The sequence below is a fragment of the Periplaneta americana genome, chromosome 11 (assembly GCF_040183065.1).
Source record: "Periplaneta americana isolate PAMFEO1 chromosome 11, P.americana_PAMFEO1_priV1, whole genome shotgun sequence".
Taxonomy (NCBI): domain Eukaryota; kingdom Metazoa; phylum Arthropoda; class Insecta; order Blattodea; family Blattidae; genus Periplaneta; species Periplaneta americana.
The window spans coordinates 173451025-173471799 of record NC_091127.1 but is presented as its reverse complement, the minus strand read 5'-3'; the positions used below and the strand labels follow the sequence as shown (position 1 = coordinate 173471799).

Here is a 20775-nt window from a genome sequence, read left to right as displayed (position 1 = left end):
TGCAATCTTGATATTCCTTCTCTGAACTGTAATTGGAAACATTTTAATTTTTTTTAAACTTTGACTTTGTTCTGGACACAGTATTTTAGTAACGTCCTGTATGCACGATTTTACAAATGATGCTTCTGTAAAGGGCTTCATTGATTTTCCAATATTCCAAGTTAGAACATAGCTAGCAGGAAGCTATTTTTGTTTAAGACTGAGGACACGTGTGTGTTTTGTTTCTTTGTATTTTCTTGTTTTATATTTATCAAAATATTTGTAGGCCTACGCATTTCACCTAAAATTAAACAAAAAACTATATGTTGTCATGCGTTTTGTAATATACTGATTATTTTGTATAACCAACAGTTATAAAGACGTCCCAAAATAAATTATTTCCACACGTCCAACATGCCTGTAATTGTATGATATTCTTTGTGAAGAGTCGAATAGTATCGTCGGATGTTGAATTTTAACACACCCTTAAGAATTTTCGAAGAAATTAAGCATTTCATATTCTCCCCACTAACTAAAAAAAAAAGTCTCTTCCCTTTCATCCTTGAATGTACTATGTCCATGATTAGAAGACATTGTGAAAAGGTGGAACACGCCGACCAACACAATGATAATGGCAGTCCGCCACTGCTCTTCGTTTGCGCATAAACATTGAGTACAGTACAGGTGGGGATGGGTGAGGCGGAGCGCGCTCATTACGTACTGGTTTCGGTTCCGTTCAGGGGCTTACTCGCGAGTAGGCTTTTGGACAGTGGTTATAGACTATTTTTTAACATTTAGTGTTATGTAAATTTGTAGTATCACGTGTACTTAGGACTGTATATTACATTTATTGCATGATGTTACATTGGGAAGCGGTACTGGAATATTTTACAGATGTAGACCTAATAATTCTGTTTATACCAATTAGCAAGAAGTGACCTGTTTGGGGCATCGTATAGGCCTACTAGTTAGTGATAGCTGGACATAACCGCTACACCGTCAGTACTTGTCGAACGGGAAGATAGAGGCAGATAGAAGCCACCTCTTGCTACATACTTTCGACACGGAAATGAACTTAACACTGCTTCTGCCAAATGGCGGTCGATCTTCGTACAGGTTTTTCTTCTTGATGGTTATCTCAGCTCATAAAAAGTAGAGTAAAGTTCATTTTAGCATACTACTTGTTGGCATATAATGGCTTCTAAGTTTTGGAGTGGAAGGAATTACCAATGTTAAAAGAAGTCAATCGATTAAATACCGCAACGGACCAGTAAAATGGCATCTCCAGAGAAGAGAATTACTAGGCTATAATTATCACAACCAGTGATGCTCTTAAGTAGTTAAAACAGTTTATTTTCTGAAATTGGAAACAATAATTGAAATAGGTCTAGGCCTATACGCAGCCATTTAGTTCCATTAAATATCCTTAAAACTTTTTTCAAGTAGATAGCATTGTTAAATAACCGGCTGAAAAAGAAAGAACGAAAGAAAGAAAGAATGAAAGAAAGAGAGAAAGAAAGAAAGGAAGAAAGAAAGAAAAACAAAGAAAGAAAAGAAAGAAAGAAAGGAAAGAAAGGAGGAAAGAAAAGAAAGAAAGGAAAGAAAGAAAGGAGGAAAGAAAAGAAAGAAAGGAAAAAAGAAAGAAAGAAAAAGAAAGGAAGAAAGAAAGAAACAAAGAAAAGAAAGAAAGACAGAAAGAAAGGAAGAAAGAAAGAAAGAAAGAAAAAAGAAACAAAGAAAAGAAAGAAAGAAAGAAAAGAAAGAAAGAGAGGAAAACGAAAGAAAGAAAGAAAAAAGAAACAAAGCAAAGAAAGAAAGGAAGAAAGAAAGAAAGAAAAAAGAAAGAAAGGAAAAAAGAAAGAAATGAAGAAAGAAAGGAGGAAAGAAAGAAAGGAAGAAAGAAAGAAAGAAAAGAGAAGGAAAAGAAAGAAAAAAGAAAGAAAGAAAAGAAGAAAGAAAGAAAGAAAGAAAGGAAAAAAGAAAGAAAAAAGAAAGAAAGAAAGAAAGAAAAAGAAGGAAAAGGAAGAAAGAAGGAAAGAAAGAAAAAAAGAAAGAAAGAAAAAAAAAGAAAAGAAAGAAAGAAGGAAATGAAGAAAGAAAGAAAGAAAAGAAATAAAGAAAGAAAAAAGAAGGAAAAGAAAGAAAGAAAGACAGAAAAAAGAAAGAAAGGAAAAAGAAAGAAAAGAAAGAAAGAAAGAAATGAAGAAAGAAAGGAAGAAAGAAAGAAAGAAAGAAGGAAAAGAAAGAAAGAAAAAAGAAAGAAAGGAAGAAAGAAAGAAAGAAAGAAAGAAAAGAAAGGAAGAAAGAAAGAAAAGAAAGAAAGAAAGGAAGAAAGAAAAGAAGGAAAAGAAAGAAAGAAAGGGAAAAAGAAAGAAAAAAGAAAGAAAAGAAAGACAGAAATGAAGAAAGAAAGAATGAAAGAAAGGAAGAAAGAAAGAAAGACAAAAGAAGGAAAGAAAGAAAGAAAGAAAGAAAAAAGAAAGGAAGAAAGAAAGAAAAAAGAAAGAAAAGAAAGAAAGAAAGATAGAAAGAAAGAAAGAAAGAAAGAAAGAAGGAAAAAAGAAAGAAAAAAGAAAGAAAGGAAGAAAGAAAGAAAGAAAGAAAAAAAGAAGGAAAAGAAAGAAAGAAAGAAAGGAAGAAAGAAAGAAAGAAAATAATTTTGTAGTGTTCATAGAATGTTCCCGCAATGTTAGGGAAAGTGAAAACACGAAATATCACTGTTGCAATAATAAGTACAGAGTGAAAGTAATACAGAGTGATTTACTGTATATAGAACTAACACATTTCTTTCGCTCTTTCTTTATTTCAAAATGATGCCAGCCACAATTTCTTATACCTCAAATGTAGAGTATCTTTGAGAGATTACTAACCTCTATAGCAAATGTTGAAAATTCTTTATTTATTCGGCTGGAAATTCACTTAATGACCAGTTTTTAACGTCAAATTAAGCAGGAGTTTTGATTCTCCGTCACGAGATGCGCAGATGTTTATTCTTTATTCCGTACATTTATTGTCATCAAAATTATTATTCTTTTAGAGATCCAGTTGTTTATAATTTGTTCACCAGTCCCAGTATTGTGTTTCTTTGGGAGGATTACGAACAACAAATTCTCTCTGGTATGCCCTTTGAGTAGCTGTAATTGAATTCGTAATCCAGTATTGCTTCACAAGGAAGAGTCGTTGATTTAATGTGTATTGCATTTTCAGTGACTAAAACAAAACGTCGAAAACAGCTGCGAACAATAAGGACCACGTCATCAATATGTTAAACAATTACACAAAATTTAAAGACATCTGCAGAATGCGTGAATTTACTGCTTATTTCAAAGTGGGTTCACATTTTAGTAGTCATTCTTTTAGAAACGTAAACAAAGTTTGTACACAGAAAATATATGCTACCTGTAACTTCTGTATAAAGTTTAATAAAAATCTGTTACGAGAGAAGTTATTAATTTTGTTTAAACGCACCCTCTGTAAAGGGGTAGTTCCTCCTACTCAAACATAATGCTCTATACCAGGTATGCTCATTCTCTGACTCGCGATTACGTTCTGTAATCGCAACCTTCGAATGTAGAGCGTGCTGTTCCCCGTTCGAAGCTCGACGGATGACTGCGGAAGGCAGTTCAAGTACTTAGTAAACGCACGAACAGTGCGGGACAATGACACAGTCAAAACCTTCTGTAAGCAAACGATCATTCCGTACAGTGGGAGGAAGACTATTTTTGTTTCGCGTTCGGTGAAAACGTAAAGTGTTTACTATGTTGTAAGGTACTGTCAGGAATACTACTGAGCAACATAAAACTACATTATAGGCTCTGCCATCCAGAACATGCCGAAGTGACAGGGAAGCTGCTTTCTGTAATATGTCTTCATATACCAATGTTATTATTATTATTATTATTATTATTATTATTATTATTATTATTGTTATTATTATTATGATTATTACTATTATTAGGTCTATTACAATTATTATTATTATTATTACTATTAGTATTATTGTGGTGATTTTATTCCAACAGAAATACGTGTTATGATAAAATAATTTTTCAGAGGCACTACAGAAGAGAGTCGAACAATTCAGAGTCTAAGTTTAGGAGTAAGTTATGTAATATGTTGGGAATTAGCAAAGGCACTAAAACCCTTCACGGATGGTGAACTTGTAGAGAGATGTATGGAGCCTGAACAAAATATAATTATACCTCTGTACTGGAACGACTCAAATGTGAATTCACAAAACATAGATTTAGTGATTTTAGACGTATGGAGAGTGATATTAATCTTTTTTTTTAATCCCTTCATAGTAAATTTAGTACAATCTGTGAGAGTTTAGTTCCAAGACGAGTTAATTGATTAGCAAAGTGACGTAGATTCATAACTAAATGCGGAGAGTATGACTTGGCAAGCATTAGAAGTATTTAAAAAATGAACAAAACGAAATATCGCAAGATGAGCTTATTCGCTGCCACTATGTTAGCTACCTTCGCCTCGACATAAGTGTGCGAACTATTTTCGAAAATTAAGATTGCTAAATCCAAACATAGGTCCCGATTAACAGATGAGCATCTTTTGAGCCGGCTGCGCATTGGAGTAAATTCGTTGAAAATAGATTTCCGATTACTTGCAGAAAAAATGCACATGTTGAATAAACCGCAATGTATTGTGGAATATGAAAATAACATTATCTATGATATTATTATATCATAACTATATTAAATATAATAAATAATGTAATCACTGAATATTACAATGTATACTCTTTCCTTTTTCAAATTCAGTTTATTATCCGTATTTTTGTAAGAGTGTGAGAGCTATGGCACGGGCGGAGCTGCAATGTAGTTGCGGAGCCCAGTCCGTACGCTGTGTGTGTTATGCAGTGCAGCATCATCCGTGTAATCGGGGCTTTTACAATTTTGGGCATACCTGCTCTATACCTTTAACGGTTAAATTGACAAAACTTCATTTCTCACACTAGTTTATTAAACCTTGTCGGACCGTAAAGAAAACAGCTATCGCAATGTCCATATTTTATGTGTTGTACAATATTATAGTATTGTGAACTTTTAATAATCCTAGCAACTTTTTCTGTTGTTCTATTAAAATTATAGCATATAGCCTAGTAACCTGTTGTATCCTATAGGATACTTTATCAATTTATGGGTTAACTTCTGTACAAAATTTCTCAAAAATCTGTTTGGTGAGATTGTGTCCAATAGATTTACGTTTTGACCCGCTGTGCACTGATACCTCATGTGATTACAAAATTAATACAGTCAAATATTGCAAAAATTGTATGATAATTAATTAATTATTATGAGTTACAGTCGTAGAACAGAATTGAATGAAACCAATAAGTGGAGGTACTAAGATTCATATTTTCTAAGTTCTTTGCCGATACATTTACATGAAGTTTCAATGTTAACGCAAACAATTAACTTTAGTCCGCTACGAGTTTGCGTCAGCCTGATACAATCTGATAAAAGTAATCAATAGCCTGATTGCAGTCTAGTGTTCTCATTTCAATGCCAGGAACTTGCACTGGGACGACAATGTGAGGATTTTTGCATAAAACGCCAATCTCTCTTCATCACGTGATAACGCTGTGTGTAAACACATGGAGAAGGGGGTGGAGATTAACAACAATACGCGCCACGTCATCATATCCCCATTATTTTGGTCCACGTGCTGGGCGTCTGTCAGCGGACTGGCACTAATAGGCTTCCACGCCGACAGTGTCGCTCTGCAGCTGATGTGATTATAGCCTACTTTCCTCGCCTCTCCATGCTTATTAGCAGGGTGACCTGAATGAGGACCACAGTCAAGCTTGTATGTCCGAAATCAATGTCTAATAATCTCTGCGACGGTAAATTTTATAGCTTCTACACTGATAAAGAATGAGTTATCAAAAACAGACTTTCTTTCAGGATGGTTGATGTTATACGAATATATCGATTCGGAAGACTAAAACCTATCTTTCCGCTCCATACCCATTAGTGATATACAGGGATATCGTTTTATTTTTACTTCAATTTTTATTGTACCTGAGTTTTTTAATGTACTTCACTCCCACCTCTTCTACTAATGAAGTTCAACCGTCCTCCACACAGATCCAAGACCGCATATAGAGTCATAGTAGCCTTATGGTCATAGTAAACAGTACGTTCTGAAAATATGTCCGCGTTTTCCAGTGACGAAAGAGCTTTCAATATTGAATCATTTTCGCACAGGTACTGTCGTCCATTTGCCTACGTCGTATCCCGGTTTCCCCCACCTGCTTCTATTCGCCTCTCTATAAAGGCTAGTGGCTGGGCTCTCTTAGCTCTTTTCTGAGAACATTAATTTCTGTTAGGAATTAGACCCATACAATTCTTTAAAATAACTTAAATAAAAGGACGTCGTTAAGTAATTAACTGTCACGTGATTTCCTCCCTTTCTACGACCCTACGACAAAACCACTTGGATGGACAGTAGATAGCATGTCTGAGTAATTTTATCTTTTCCGATCGGCCAGAAGTGAAGATTGAATTTACAGTACGTAAGGTAATCTTTTACAGAGTAGGTACAGAATTATTTCAACATGAGTTACTTATACGAAGTACGAACCTGGTAATTGAAATCACGTACACTAGTCTATAGTGCGATAATATGCACATTAGAACTGAAGCCTGTATCGAAGTGAACGGCCACCATTTTCAAAAATGTATTTAAATATCCATATTATAATTATTTTTCAATTTAACTTCATTCTCTATATTGTACGCTTATGTGCTGTAGACAGTATAATATACACTGCATAATGAATACGTCAGCATGGACAGCTCAGTTCGTGAGTAAGAACATTTATTGTTAATACAGTACTGTATTTTGATTAAAAAAAACCTAATGAAAATTATCAAACTCAAAAGCGCGATATTTCGTAGTTTACGTAAATGGACGAACTACTTTTCTTCCCTCCTATACCTAGTAAAGTGTTTTTTTTTTGTATATTACGCCAGTATCATCGCACTCCAGTCGTGGAAGGGGGTAGCAAACTGTGTTTCCGGTGCCCAACCGTTAATCCAAATATATACTTACTTACTTACAAATGGCTTTTAAGGAACCCGAAGGTTCATTGCCACCTTCACATAAGCCCGCCATCGGTACCTATCCTGTGCAAGATTAATCCAGTCTCTATCATCATACCCCACCTCCCTCAAATCCATTTTAATATTATCCTCCCATCTACGTCTCGGCCTCCCTAAAGGTCTTTTTCCCTCCGGTCTCCCAACTAACACTCTATATGCATTTCTGGATTTGCCCATACGTGCTACATGCCCTGCCCTTCTCAAACGTCTGGATTTTAAGTTCCTAAGTATGTTAGGTGAAGGATACAATGCGTGCAGTTCTGTGTGGTGTAACTTTTCTCCTGTAACTTCATCCCGCTTAGCCCCAAATATTTTCCTAAGCACCTTATTCTCAAACACCCTTAACCTATGTTCCTCTCTCAGAGTGAGAGTCCAAGTTTCACAACCATACAGAAGAACCGGTAATGTAACTGTTTTATAAATTCTAACTTTCAGATTTTTGGACAGCAGACTGGATGAGAAGAGCTTCTCAACCGAATAATAACACGCATTTCCCATATTTATTCTGCGTTTAATTTCCTCCCGAGTATCATTTATATTTTTTACTGTTGCTCTAAGATATTTGAATTTTTCCACCCCTTCGAAGGATAAATCTCCAATTTTTATATTTCCATTTCGTACAATATTCTGGTCACGAGACATAATCATATACTTTGTCTTTTCGGGATTTACTTCCAAACCGATCGCTGTACTTGCTTCAAGTAAAATTTCCGCGTTTTCCCTAATCGTTTGTGTATTTTCTCCTAACATATTCACGTCATCTGCATAGACAAGAAGCTGATGTAACCCGTTCAATTCCAAACCCTGCCTGTTATCCTGAACTTTCCTAATGGCATATTCTAGAGCGAAGTTAAAAAGTAAAGGTGATAGTGCATCTCCCTGCTTTAGCCCGCAGTGAATTGGAAAAGCATCAGATAGGAACTGACCTATACGGACTCTGCTGTATGTTTCACTGAGACACATTTTAATTAATCGAACTAGTTTCTTGGGAATACCAAATTCAATAAGAATAATATTAGAAATGTTAGTAAAAATAAAATGATGTCCCTGTATAATAATCTCTGCGACGGTAAATTTTATAGCAGCTACACTGATAAAGAATGAGCTATCAGAAAGTGAGTTTCTTTCAGGATGGTTGATGTCATACGAATCTATCGATTTGGAAGTTCATCTCAGACTAAAACCTATCTTAACCCTGCATATCAATTGGTGATATAATCACACACATGATAAGGTCACAGGACAGTCTTGCCTCCTCTACTGTAACTTACGGCGCTGGACCTTGGACTCATTTCGCCGACATTATCGCCTTCAAATCATTCAGACGCTATATAACCATAGATGTTGATAAAGCAATTTACTCCTATAGAATTGCATTCTATTACCATACAAAATATAAATATAAGACCTCCAATCAATTTATTCATTCAGCTAGTACAGGGACATCATTTTATTTTCACTAACATTTCTAATATTAACCTGGCTATACCTCTCGATCAACAGGAGAACAGAAACACCGTTTGCTACCCTCTTCCACGACTGGAGTTCGATTATACTGGCGTAATATACAAACAAATCACTTTACTAGATATAGGAGGGAAGGAAAGTAGTTCATCTATTTACGTAAACTACGAAATATCGCGCTTTTGAGTTTGAGAATTTTCATTAGGTTTTTGTTTAATCAAAATACCGTACAGTATTAACAATGAGGGTTTTACTCATGAACTGAGCTATCTATTCGGACGTATTCATTACGCAGTGTATATTATACTGTCCACAGCACATTAGCGTACAATATAGAGAATGAAGTTAAATTGAAAAATAATCATAATATGGATATTTAAATACATTTTTCAAAATAGTGGCCGTTCATTTCGATACAGGCTTCAGTTCTAATGTGCATATTATCGCACTATAGACTGTTGTACCTAATTCCAATTACCAGTTTCGTCCTTCGTACTAGTAACTCATGTTGAAATAATTCTGTAGGCCTACCTACTCTATAAAAGAGTACCTTACGTACTGTAAATTCAATTTTCACTTCTGCCCGATCCGAAAAGATAAAATTGCTCAGACATCCTATCCACTGTCCGTCCAAGTGGTTATGTCGCAGGGTCGTAGAAAGGGAGAAAATCACGTGAAGTTGGCCTTCAATGCCCAAGGTTGCGGGTTTGATCCCGGGCCAGGTCGGTGGCATTTAAGTGTGCTTAAATGCGACAGGTTCATGTCAGTAGATGTACTGGCATGTAAAAGAACTCCTGCGGGACAAAATTCCGGCACATCCGGCGACGCTGATATAACCTCTGCAATTGCGAGCGTCGTTAAATAAAACATTTGATTTTAAAATCACGTGACAGTTAATTACTTAACGACGTCCTTTTATTTAAGTTATTTTTAACAGTTGTATAATATTACGTAGACGTCCAATTCCTAACAGAAATTAATGTTCTCAGAAAAGAGCTAAGACAGCCCAGAGAGGCGAATAGAAGCTGGTGTAGGAAACCGGGATGCGACGTAGGCAAATGGACGACAGTATCTGTGCGAAAATGATTCAATATTGAAAGCCCTTCCGTCACGGAAAACGCGAACATATTTTTGGAACGTACTGTTTACTATGACCGTAAGGCTACTATGACTGTATATGCAGTCTTGGATCTGTGTGGAGGACGGTTGAACTTCATTAGTAGAAGGGGTGGGAGTGAAGTACATTAAAAAACTCAGGTACAATAAAAATCGAAGTAAAAATAAAATGATGTCCCTGTAGAAGAGAAGCAATTTTCCTGAATAGATTTACGATCTATCTAAAGGAGTAGGAAGAATAATTCAACTAAGAAAACTACCCCCTATAATAGCCATAACTAAATGTATGGAGAAATTCGGCTTTTACATTTTTTTTCATTGTATGTCATCTTTAGTTTTTTATTTAAGTCCGATTTTTGTTTTGTAATTTATTTAATGGCTTTTCTACATTGGACAGACAGGCAGATCATTCCAAACTCGATACAAAGAACACATTAAAGCAATAACCAGAGGACACAATACATCTACATATGCCGAACACATAACTAATGCTAACCACACATACAATAACATAAATACAGACATGGAAATCCTACTCATACAACCCAAAAACCAAAAACTCAACACACTAGAACAATATGAAATATACAGACACACTAAAACACACCCCAATCAAATTCTCAACACACAGATCACACACTATTTGACACAACTCTTCATCACACGAACGCGCCCACACAACAGGCAGCGAAGTTGAGATATCGCCGAGATCTAGTAGGCTCTGAGGATGGTGTCGAATAGCACCGAAACAGCTGTAAGCCACACATGCTTACACATTTAACACAAGTAAGATCGCCATTTAATCAAGTATTTAATTTCAAGTGTTAAAAGTAGTGTACGAAAGATTCAAGATGGATAACGGATTTTATTCGTGCTTAGTATTTGCTTTTAATTCATCGTCGTAAAATAAGCCATAAAAATTCGAAATGAACAATTTCTATTTATAAGCATGCATTGCATTGTGTGAAAACGTTTCAAATAAGAATGTTAGACCGTTAATTTAGCGTTCATAGGACGCAGTTTACGATTGATATCAACTTTCACATTAAAAACTAGAGAACTAGCCATAAACCACAAAAACAGAAAGTGAATAAAAAAAGTGAGATAAAAAATAAAAATATGAATTCATGATAAAATTCACGTGATCCAGACTATAAAATAATAGTACTTGCTGTCTTCGTTTAATATTCAATATAATTCTGTAACCACATGTCCGTTGCAATGTTGTTTTTAAAATAATATTGTAGATCATTTTTTAATCAAGCAGCAATTAAAAGTTTAGTATCCATTTTAATTTTCCTCTTGTTGAAATGTTGCTTATATCTTCAGTTTTCGAGTTCTTTGGAACGTTACTTCCTAATATTGTCGATTGTAGCCTCAATTGGCGTCAGCAAGAGCAGATAAGTAGACGTGTGTCGAGTTGTTTGTCGAAGGAATTTGTAGAACTGTGGAGCATCACGAATCGTGGATTGGCGTGTTCCGTTTCTATTTGCAAGGTACGTATGCCTACTCAATGAGTTTGCTGCTTATCCATTTGTGTTAATGTTCTCATGCTTCAGTTTATTTTAACTTTGTATTTTCACGTAAAATATTACCTAAAAAACAGACCATATTTTAGTTCAGAGGCAATAAAAGTATAGCGTAGCCTATAGGAAAATTTCAAATTGTGGTTTACGCGTTGTTATCAACAGTACTCTCACTGGAGGTTTTGATTCAACTAGAGAAAATCAAAACTCGAATGGAATTTAATTGATTATTACACGATTAGAAGAAAGTATATAAAGATTAGAAGAAATAAATTACTCTAATGCAATAAAATATTAATTGACTTATCAAAATTCCATTTCAATAATGTTAGCTTCTCCAAAACGTTTGGACGGAGCCGCCATTTTCAGCTGACTATCTATGAGGTAAAAAAAGACTATCGCAAAGCATGTTTTATAGTACCGTAAAGAATTTGCAGTTTGAAATGTTGGCAAACAAAGAAACAAATGGTAGTGAGGTGATAAAAACAAAAGAAAGTAATATATAAAGTTTAGAATAAATAAAGTATTATAATTCAATAAAATACGTGTTAATTGATTACTAGAATTCTATTTCATGATTGATATCAACTTTCACATTAAAAACTAGAGAACTAGCCACACCGGATACAATCCCGGCGTCGGACAGAATCGTCTCAGTTTTAAGTTCCAACTCTTGGGTTCCCTCTAGTGGCCGCCCTCTGCACTACACCACACCTGGGTGGAATCCGGTTTATTGCTAAATCCAAACAGAGCATCTTTTGAGCCAGCTGCGCATGGAGTAAATTCGTTGGAAAAAGATTTCCGATTACTTGCAGAAAAAATGCACATGTTGAATAAACCGCAATGTATTGTGGAGTATGAAAATAACATTATCTATGATATTATTATATCATAACTATATTAAATATAATAAATAATGTAATCACTGAATATTACAATGTATACTCTTTCCTTTTTCAAATTCAGTTTATTATCCGTATTTTTGTAAGAGTGTGAGAGCTATGGCACGGGCGGAGCTGCAATGTAGTTGCGGAGCCCAGTCCGTACGCTGTGTGTGTTATGTAGTGCAGCATCATCCGTGTAATCGGGGCTTTTACAATTTTGAGCATACCTGCTCTATACCTTTAACCCTTAAATTGGCAAAACTTCATTTCTCACACTAGTTTATTAAACCTTGTCGGACCGTAAAGAAAACAGCTATCGCAATGTCCATATTTTATGTGTTGTACAATATTATAGTATTGTGAACTTTTAATAATCCTAGCAATTTTTTCTGTTGTTCTATTAAAATTATAGCATATAGTCTAGTAACCTGTTGTATCCTATAGGATATTAAAGGAAGACAGCAAGTACTATTAGTTTATAGTCTGTATCACTTGAATTTTATCTTGAATTCATATTTTTATTTTTTATCTCACTTTTATTTCACTAATATTAGCTTCAGCAAAACGTTTGAACGGAGCCGCCATTTTCAGCTGACTATCTATGAGGTAAAAAAAGACTATCGCAAAGCATGTTTTGTAGTACCGTAAAGAATTTGCAGTTTGAAATGTTGGCAAACAAAGAAACAAATGGTAGTGAGGTGATAAAAACAAAAGAAAGTAATATATAAAGTTTAGAATAAATAAAGTATTATAATTCAATAAAATACGTGTTAATTGATTACTAGAATTCTATTTCACTAATATTAGCTTCAGCAAAACGTTTGAACGGAGCCGCCATTTTCAGCTGACTATCTATGAGGTAAAAAAAGACTATCGCAATGCATGTTTTATAGTACCGTAAAGAATTTGCAGTTTGAAATGTTGGCAAACAAAGAAACAAATGGTAGTGAGGTGATAAAAACAAAAGAAAGTAATATATAAAGTTTAGAATAAATAAAGTATTATAATTCAATAAAATACGTGTTAATTGATTACTAGAATTCTATTTCACTAATATTACTTCAGCAAAACGTTTGAACGGAGCTGCCATTTTCAGCTGACTATCTATGAGGTAAAAAAAAGACTATCGCAAAGCATGTTTTATAGTACCGTAAAGAATTTGCAGTTTGAAATGTTGGCAAACAAAGAAACAAATGGTAGTGAGGTGATAAAAACTAAAGAAAGTAATGTATAAAGTTTAGAAGAAATAAAGTATTATAATTCAATTAAGTACGTGTTAATTGATTACTAAAATTCTATTTCACTAATGTTAGCTTCAGGAAAACGTTTGAACGGGGCCGCCATTTTCAGTTGTATATGTAGGCGGGAAACAAATGACGATCGCAAAAGCATGTTTCATACGAGAAATGTTGGTAAACAAAGAGCAAATGCTAGGAAAGTGATAAAAACAAATGCTAGGGAAGTGATAAAATTATGCGATAAGCAGTCATGATTGGTTGAAAGTCCTTTCGTACCGTTTTATTGGTCAAAAGTTGTATGACGTAGTAAAAGTGTAATAGTTAAAGTAACTAGGTACTGTTGTGTTTAGACAGCTTGACCAGTCATAACATTCCGCGCAGAAAACCAGGCAAGTCCATTTGATTATTATTATATTGGGTTATTTTACGACGCTGTATCAACATCTAGGTTATTTAGTGTCTCAATGAAATTAAGGTGATAATGCCGGTGAAATGAGTCCGGGGTCCAGCACCGAAAGTTACCCAGCATTTGATCGTATTGGGTTGAGGGAAAACCCCGGAAAAACCTCAACCAGGTAACTTGCCCCGACCGGGATTCGAACCCTGGCCACCTGGTTTCGCGGCCAGACGCGCTGACCGTTACTCCACAGGTGTGGAAAGTCCATTTGATACTGATAGGAAAATGAGAGGTGTATGGGTTAGTTTCTGTGCAACTCCTGTAGAGTTCACTTCTTTTCCTCGTGTACGAGCGTAGTATACTATTGCAAAAACAGGGGCATGGAATAGTAATATGCGTTACAAGAGCGGTATGTTGAAGTTTTCATGTTCGAGGAAAAGTTTGAAAAAGCGAAACGTAGTTGAGCTTTTTTAATTTCCGAGAATTGAAAGAAAACATACCGCTCGTGTATAGTACATTATTTTGTGCGAAGATCGTTTATTACATACCTGAAAGAGGAATTTATAATTAGTTGCAATGAAATCTCCATCTTGGTTTCTGTGCAATGACGAAAAATTTGCAAAACAAAAATATCTATCTTCAACATTGTTGCTTTAAAATGTTTCCTGTGTTTACTATACTCCAGCAGGTCGTGATATACGTCTGCCTTTTTTTCCCCCTAGTCTATGATGAGTCTGGAATCTTGTTGATTTTTTCACGGCTTCCTTAATGTTACTTGCATCACGAATGCAGTAACTTCAGTGGAGATGTAGAGTTTACTTATTTTTTGCAAATATTTAAAAACAATAATTAACAGTGCAATTTAGGTGAAATTGCAGTGGTAAGTTTCCAATTTATAATTATTTTTATATTGAACGTCTCTAAAAATAATATGTTAAAAGCCTAAAGCAGTAAAATCAATATGTTACTTAAGCGGTAAGAAGAGGGAAATTGTTATGTGTGTTATAGTCCCAACGCTCTAATTTCCGGCAGTCAATCTCGTTGCAGGTCGGCTACATTTAAACGTGTGCATATTGTGATTCGCTGATTCATTTCTTAAGGCTCGATAAATACTTAATATAATCGCCCGCCATTTTAGCTCTTTAGTTGGCGTTCGCAGAAAGCACACGAAGACGTTATTTGCCGCTCAATTATTTGCTGAATGACACTGCGTTTGATTTATTATCATAGGAGCTACGACATGATAATGTTTAACGGTGTTGCAAATAGATTCCTCGTATGGTAGCTCGGCAACGTAAGAACAAAAATAGCGGATGATGCTACCTACCTAGACTTTATAGAGCCTTCACTTTCTAAGACGTAAGCAAAGAGGCGGAGTCACGCCGGAAATAACAGCGTCGGGACTATAGGTTGGGAATACTGAATGTGGAATTTTAGACTTTCTGCGGATTCGTTTTGTGCGGAAACCAATACGCTGTAAGTGTGAAATACCACATTCAGTATTCCCAACGTAACACACGTAACAATCTCCCTCTTCTTACTGCTTAAGCGCGACATTCATTTTACTGCTTTAGGCTTTTAACATATTATTTTTAGAGACGTTTAACATAGTAATAATTATAAATTGGAAACTTACCACTGCAATTTCACCTAAATTGCACTGTTAATTATTGTTTTTAAATATTTGCAAAAATTAAGTAAAGTCTACTACTCCACGAAAGCTATTGCATTCCTGATACAAGTAACATTAAGGAAGCCGTGAAAAAATGAACGAGATTCCAGATGCCGATGTTATTACTGCAATATGTTATATAAATAATATTGTTAAAATATTAAAATGAAAAATAAACCATTACATAGCCTTACCGTTTGTTTTAAGTTCGCATTTCTAGACTGGGGGGAAAAAAAAAAGACAGACGTATATCACGGCCTGCTGGAGTATAGATATTTTTGTTTTCTAAAGTTGCCGTCATTAAACAGAAACCAAGATGGAGATTTCATTGCAACTAATTAGAAATTCGTCTTTCAGGTATGTAATAAACGATCTTCGCACAAAATAATGTACGATACACGAGCGGTATGTTTGTTTTCATGTTCTCGGAAATTAAAAAAGCTCAACTACGTTTCGCGTTTTCAATCTTTTCCTCGAACATGAAAACGTCAACATACCGCTCTTGTAACGTATATTACTATTTCAATACAAGTCCAAACATCAAGATAAATGTGACACCCTGTATTTAAAAACATACAAGAATGAATAAGGAAAATAATTGGTTTTTACACAGTCTTTCAGTTGTGAAGAAATATTTCAGAATCGGAAGAGACTAAACGGTGGGATCGTGTTGTATTTCCAAAGAAAAACGGCTGGAAGTGATTCGGACACCCTAGTCGCATTCTATTGCTATTGTAGTCGAGTTTGAATGTAATTCTAGTTTCACAAAGAGAATCCTGCCGTGCTTGAAGGCTGTGCTGGTTTAATAGGCCCATTTGCGTGCTCCACTAGACGACAGGTTATGAAACCTGTGTGTTGACATCCACCTGTTGCCCTGTTCTCTAATCCCTCCTACGCTGTTGTTACAGACGACTGGAGCTACAAGTGCAGGCGTACACTGTGAAGGGCGTTGGTCTTTCATGGATTAGTATATTTTATGTTTTTATACAGGGACATCATTTTAGTTTTACTAACATTTTTAATATCAACCTGGCTATATCTTTGGATTAAAGGTCTAGAACCGGAAACAACGCTTGCTCCCCCTTCCAAGACTGGAGTTCGATGATACTGGCGTAAAATACAAATCACTTTACTAGGTATTGGAGGGAAGAAAAGTAGTTAATCCATTTATGTAAACTAGGAAATATCGCAATTTTGAGTTTGATCATTTTCATTAGGTTTTTGTTTAATCAAAATACAGTACTGTATTAACAATGAGTGTTTTTACTCACGAACTGAGCTATCCATGCGGAGGTAGGCCTATTTATTATACAGTGTATAGGCTATTATACTGTCTACAGTACATTACTTACTTACAAATGGCTTTTAAGGAACCCGAAGGTTCATTGCCGCCCTCACATAAGCCCGCCATCGGTCCCTATCCTGTGCAAGATTAAGCCAGTCTCTATCATCATACCCAACCTCCCTCAAATCCATTTTAATATTATCCTCCCATCTACGTCTCGGCCTCCCTAAAGGTCTTTTTCCCTCCGGTCTCCCAACTAACACTCTATATGCATTTCTGGATTCGCCCATACGTGCTACATGCCCTGCCCATCTCAAACGTCTGGATTTCAAGTTCCTAATTATGTCAGGTGAAGAATACAATGCGTGCAGTTCTGTGTTGTGTAACTTTCTCCATTCTCCTGTAACTTCATCCCGCTTAGCCCCAAATATTTTCCTAAGCACCTTATTCTCAAAAACCCTTAACCTATGTTCCTCTCTCAGAGTGAGAGTCCAAGTTTCACAGCCATATAGAAGAACCGGTAATATAACTGTTTTATAAATTCTAACTTTCAGATTTTTGGACAGCAGACTGGATGATAAGAGCTTCTCAACCGAATAATAACACGCATTTCCCATATTTATTCTGCGTTTAATTTCCTCCCGAGTGTCATTTATATTTGTTACTGTTGCTCCAAGATATTTGAATTTTTCCACCTCTTCGAAGGATAAATCTCCAATATTTATATTTCCATTTCGTACAATATTCCCGTCACGAGACATAATCATATACTTTGTCTTTTCGGGATTTACTTCCAAACCGATCGCTTTACTTGCTTCAAGTAAAATTTCCGTGTTTTCCCTAACCGTTTGTGTATTTTCTCCTAACATATTCACGTCATCTGCATAGACAAGAAGCTGATGTAGCCCGTTCAATTCCAAACCCTGCCTGTTATCCTGAACTTTCCTAATGGCATATTCTAAAGCGAAGTTAAAAAGTAAAGGTGATAGTGCATCTCCCTGCTTTAGCCCGCAGTGAATTGGAAAAGCATCAGATAGAAACTGACCTATACGGACTCTGCTGTATGTTTCACTGAGACACATTTTAATTAATCGAACTAGTTTCTTGGGAATACCAAATTCAATAAGAATATCATATAATACTTCCCTCTTAACCGAGTCATAAGCCTTTTTGAAATCTATGAATAACTGATGTACTGTACCCTTATACTCCCATTTTTTCTCCATTATCTGCCGAATACAAAAAATCTGATCAATAGTCGATCTATTACGCCGAAAACCGCACTGATGATCCCCAATAATTTCATCTACGTACGGAGTTAATCTCCTCAAAAGAATATTGGACAAAATTTTGTACGACGTCAACAAAAGTGATATTCCTCGAAAGTTACCACAGTTGGTTTTGTCCCCCTTTTTAAAAATAGGTACAATTATGGACTCCTTCCATTGTTCTGGTACAATTTCCTTTTCCCAAATAGCAAGTACAAGTTTATAAATTTCGCTATATAATGCACTTCCACCCTCTTGTATTAATTCTGCTGGAATTTGATCGATACCTGGAGACTTGTACTTTTTCAGATTTTCTATCGCAATTTCGACTTCTGAAAGCGTGGGTTCGGGTATAAATGGCTCAGCAGTTTGTATTTCAATTTCGTCCCGATCATTTCTATTTGGCCTATGTACATTTAGTAGTTGCGCAAAATAGTTTTTCCATCTGTTTAGGATTGATGGAGAGTCTGCAAGCAAGTCACCATTCTCATCCTTGATCACGTTTACCCTTGGCTGATATCCGTTCTTAAATTCCTTTATACCCTTATATAAATCTCGAATGTTTTTATTTTTACTATTTGTTTCTTCCTCATTCAGTTTTTCCTTCAAGTAACCTCTCTTTTTATTCCTAAGTGTACGACTTGCTTCCCGTCTTTCATTGAAATAATTATCTCTATTCTCCTCAACTGGATCCTGTAAGAATTTCAATTTTGCCTGTTTCCTTCTTTCTACTACCATGCAACAATCTTCATCAAACCACGGTTTCTTTTTCTTAGTTTCATAATAACCTATGCTCTGCTCAGCTGCAATTTTGATATTATCTCTGATATTTTCCCACACGCTATTAACATCTAATTCTTTCTCAACTTCGTCTACAGTACATTAGCGTACAATATAGAGAATGAAGTTAAATTGAAAAATAATCATAATATGGATATTTAAACACATTTTTGAAAATGGTGGCCGTTCATTTCGATACAGGCTTCAGTTCTTTTTGTGCATATTATCGCACTATAGACTATTACACCTAATTCTAATTACCAGTTTCGTCCTTCGTACTAGTAACTCATGTTGAAATAATTCTGTACCTACTCTATAAAAGAGTACCTTACGTACTGTAAATTCAATCTTCACTTCTGCCCGATCCGAAAAGATAAAATTACTCAGAAATGCTGTCTACTGTCCGTTCAAGTGTTTTTTTATTTTTATTTTATTTTATTGGGTTATTTTACGACGCTGTATCAACATCTATGTTATTTAGCGTCTGAATGAAATGAAAGTGCTAATGGCGGTGAAATAAGTCCGGGGTCCAGCACCGAAAGTTATCCAGCATTTGCTCGTATTGGGTTGATGGAAAACCCCGGAAAAAAACCTCAACCAGGTAACTTGCCCCGACTGGGATTCGAACCCGGGCCACCTGGTTTCGCGGCCAGACGCGCTGACCGTTACTCCACAGGTGTGGACTTCAAGTGATTTTGTCGCAGGGTCGTAGAAAAGGGGGGAAATCACGTGACAGTTAATTACTTAACGAGGCCTTTTTATGTAAGTTATTTTAAACAGTTGTATAATATTATTTAAACGTCCAATTTATAACAGAAATCAATTTTTTTCAGATAAAAGCTAAGACAGCCCAGCTTTTACATAGAGGCGAGTAGAAGCAGGTGGGGGAAATCGGGATGCGACGTAGGCAAACGGACGGTACCTGTGCGAAAATATGATTCAATATTGAAAGCTCTTTCGTCACTGGAAAACGCGAACATATTTCTGGAACGCACTATACTCACTAACTCAGTGCTGTTTACTATATGCGGCCTTGGTTCTGTGTGGAGGACAGTTGGAACTTCATTAGTAGAAGGGGTGGGGGTGAAGTACATTAAAAAACTCAGGTAAAATAAAAACATACATTTGTTTATATTTAAACTTGCTTATCCCACTGTTTAAATTGCATTGAAATATAGGGTAGGTGTATCAGCTTTCCCGGCAAGCTGAGAATTTCAATGAAAAATTGTTTTTCATAAATATTTGTTTATTATTAGTATAAGACATAGATAAAGCTCTAAATTTAAATATTCTAATGTTTTATTTTCAAAAGGAAAATATTTTACACGTTTTATGGACATTGAATCTAAGTTGTCTTGGCTGGGTAATGGGTACTTTTGTTTCCCTGAAGTTTTCAGCACGTACTCATAGAGAGATCAGCTGTTAATGTATGTTTATGAAGCAGCTATTGTTGAACAAATATTTTGAGAGCCTGCACTGTTAATTCCAGGGCTCCAGGATCAAGGAATATTTTACTCTGTACTATATTCTTTGTGCGAGATCGTGCTTGTTTTCCGCACAGAACCAATACGCGGTAAGTGTGAAATACCACATTCAATATTCCCAACGTAACACACATAACAATTTCCCTCTTCTTACCGCTTAAGCGCGACATTCATTTTACTGCTTTAGGCTTTTAACATATTATTTTAGAGACGTTTAACATAGTAATAATTATAAATTGAAAACTTACCACTGCAATTTCACCTAAATTGCACTGTTAATTATTGTTTTTAAATATTTGCAAAATTAAGTAAAGTCTACTACTCCACGAAAGCTATTGTATCCCTGATACAAGTAACATTAAGGAAGCCTTGAAAAAATCAACAAGACTCCCGATGCCGATGTTATTACTGCAATATGTTATATAAATAATATTGTTAAAATATTAAAATGAAAAATAAATCATTACATAACCTTACCGTTTGTTGTAAGTTCGCATTTATAGACTGGGAAAAAAAAAAGACAGACGTATATCACGGCCTGCTGGAGTATAGATATTT

The 20775-nt window shown here is 35.4% G+C and overlaps 2 protein-coding genes across 9 annotated transcripts in view; one reads left to right on the top strand and one right to left on the bottom strand.

The window, feature by feature from the left end:
* Dh31 (diuretic hormone class 2) overlaps positions 1-20775 on the bottom strand; it is a 718880-nt gene that overhangs the window by 284382 nt on the left and 413723 nt on the right. The gene's annotated exons all lie outside the window — the stretch shown is intronic.
* The window catches only part of LOC138709609 (uncharacterized), an 809429-nt gene continuing 799731 nt past the window's right edge, over positions 11078-20775 (top strand). For all 7 annotated transcript variants that reach the window (XR_011334961.1, XR_011334963.1, XR_011334962.1 and 4 more), the window contains exon 1: positions 11078-11179. The gene's annotated coding sequence lies outside the window, so the exon portion shown is untranslated. The remainder of the gene's footprint in view (positions 11180-20775) is intronic.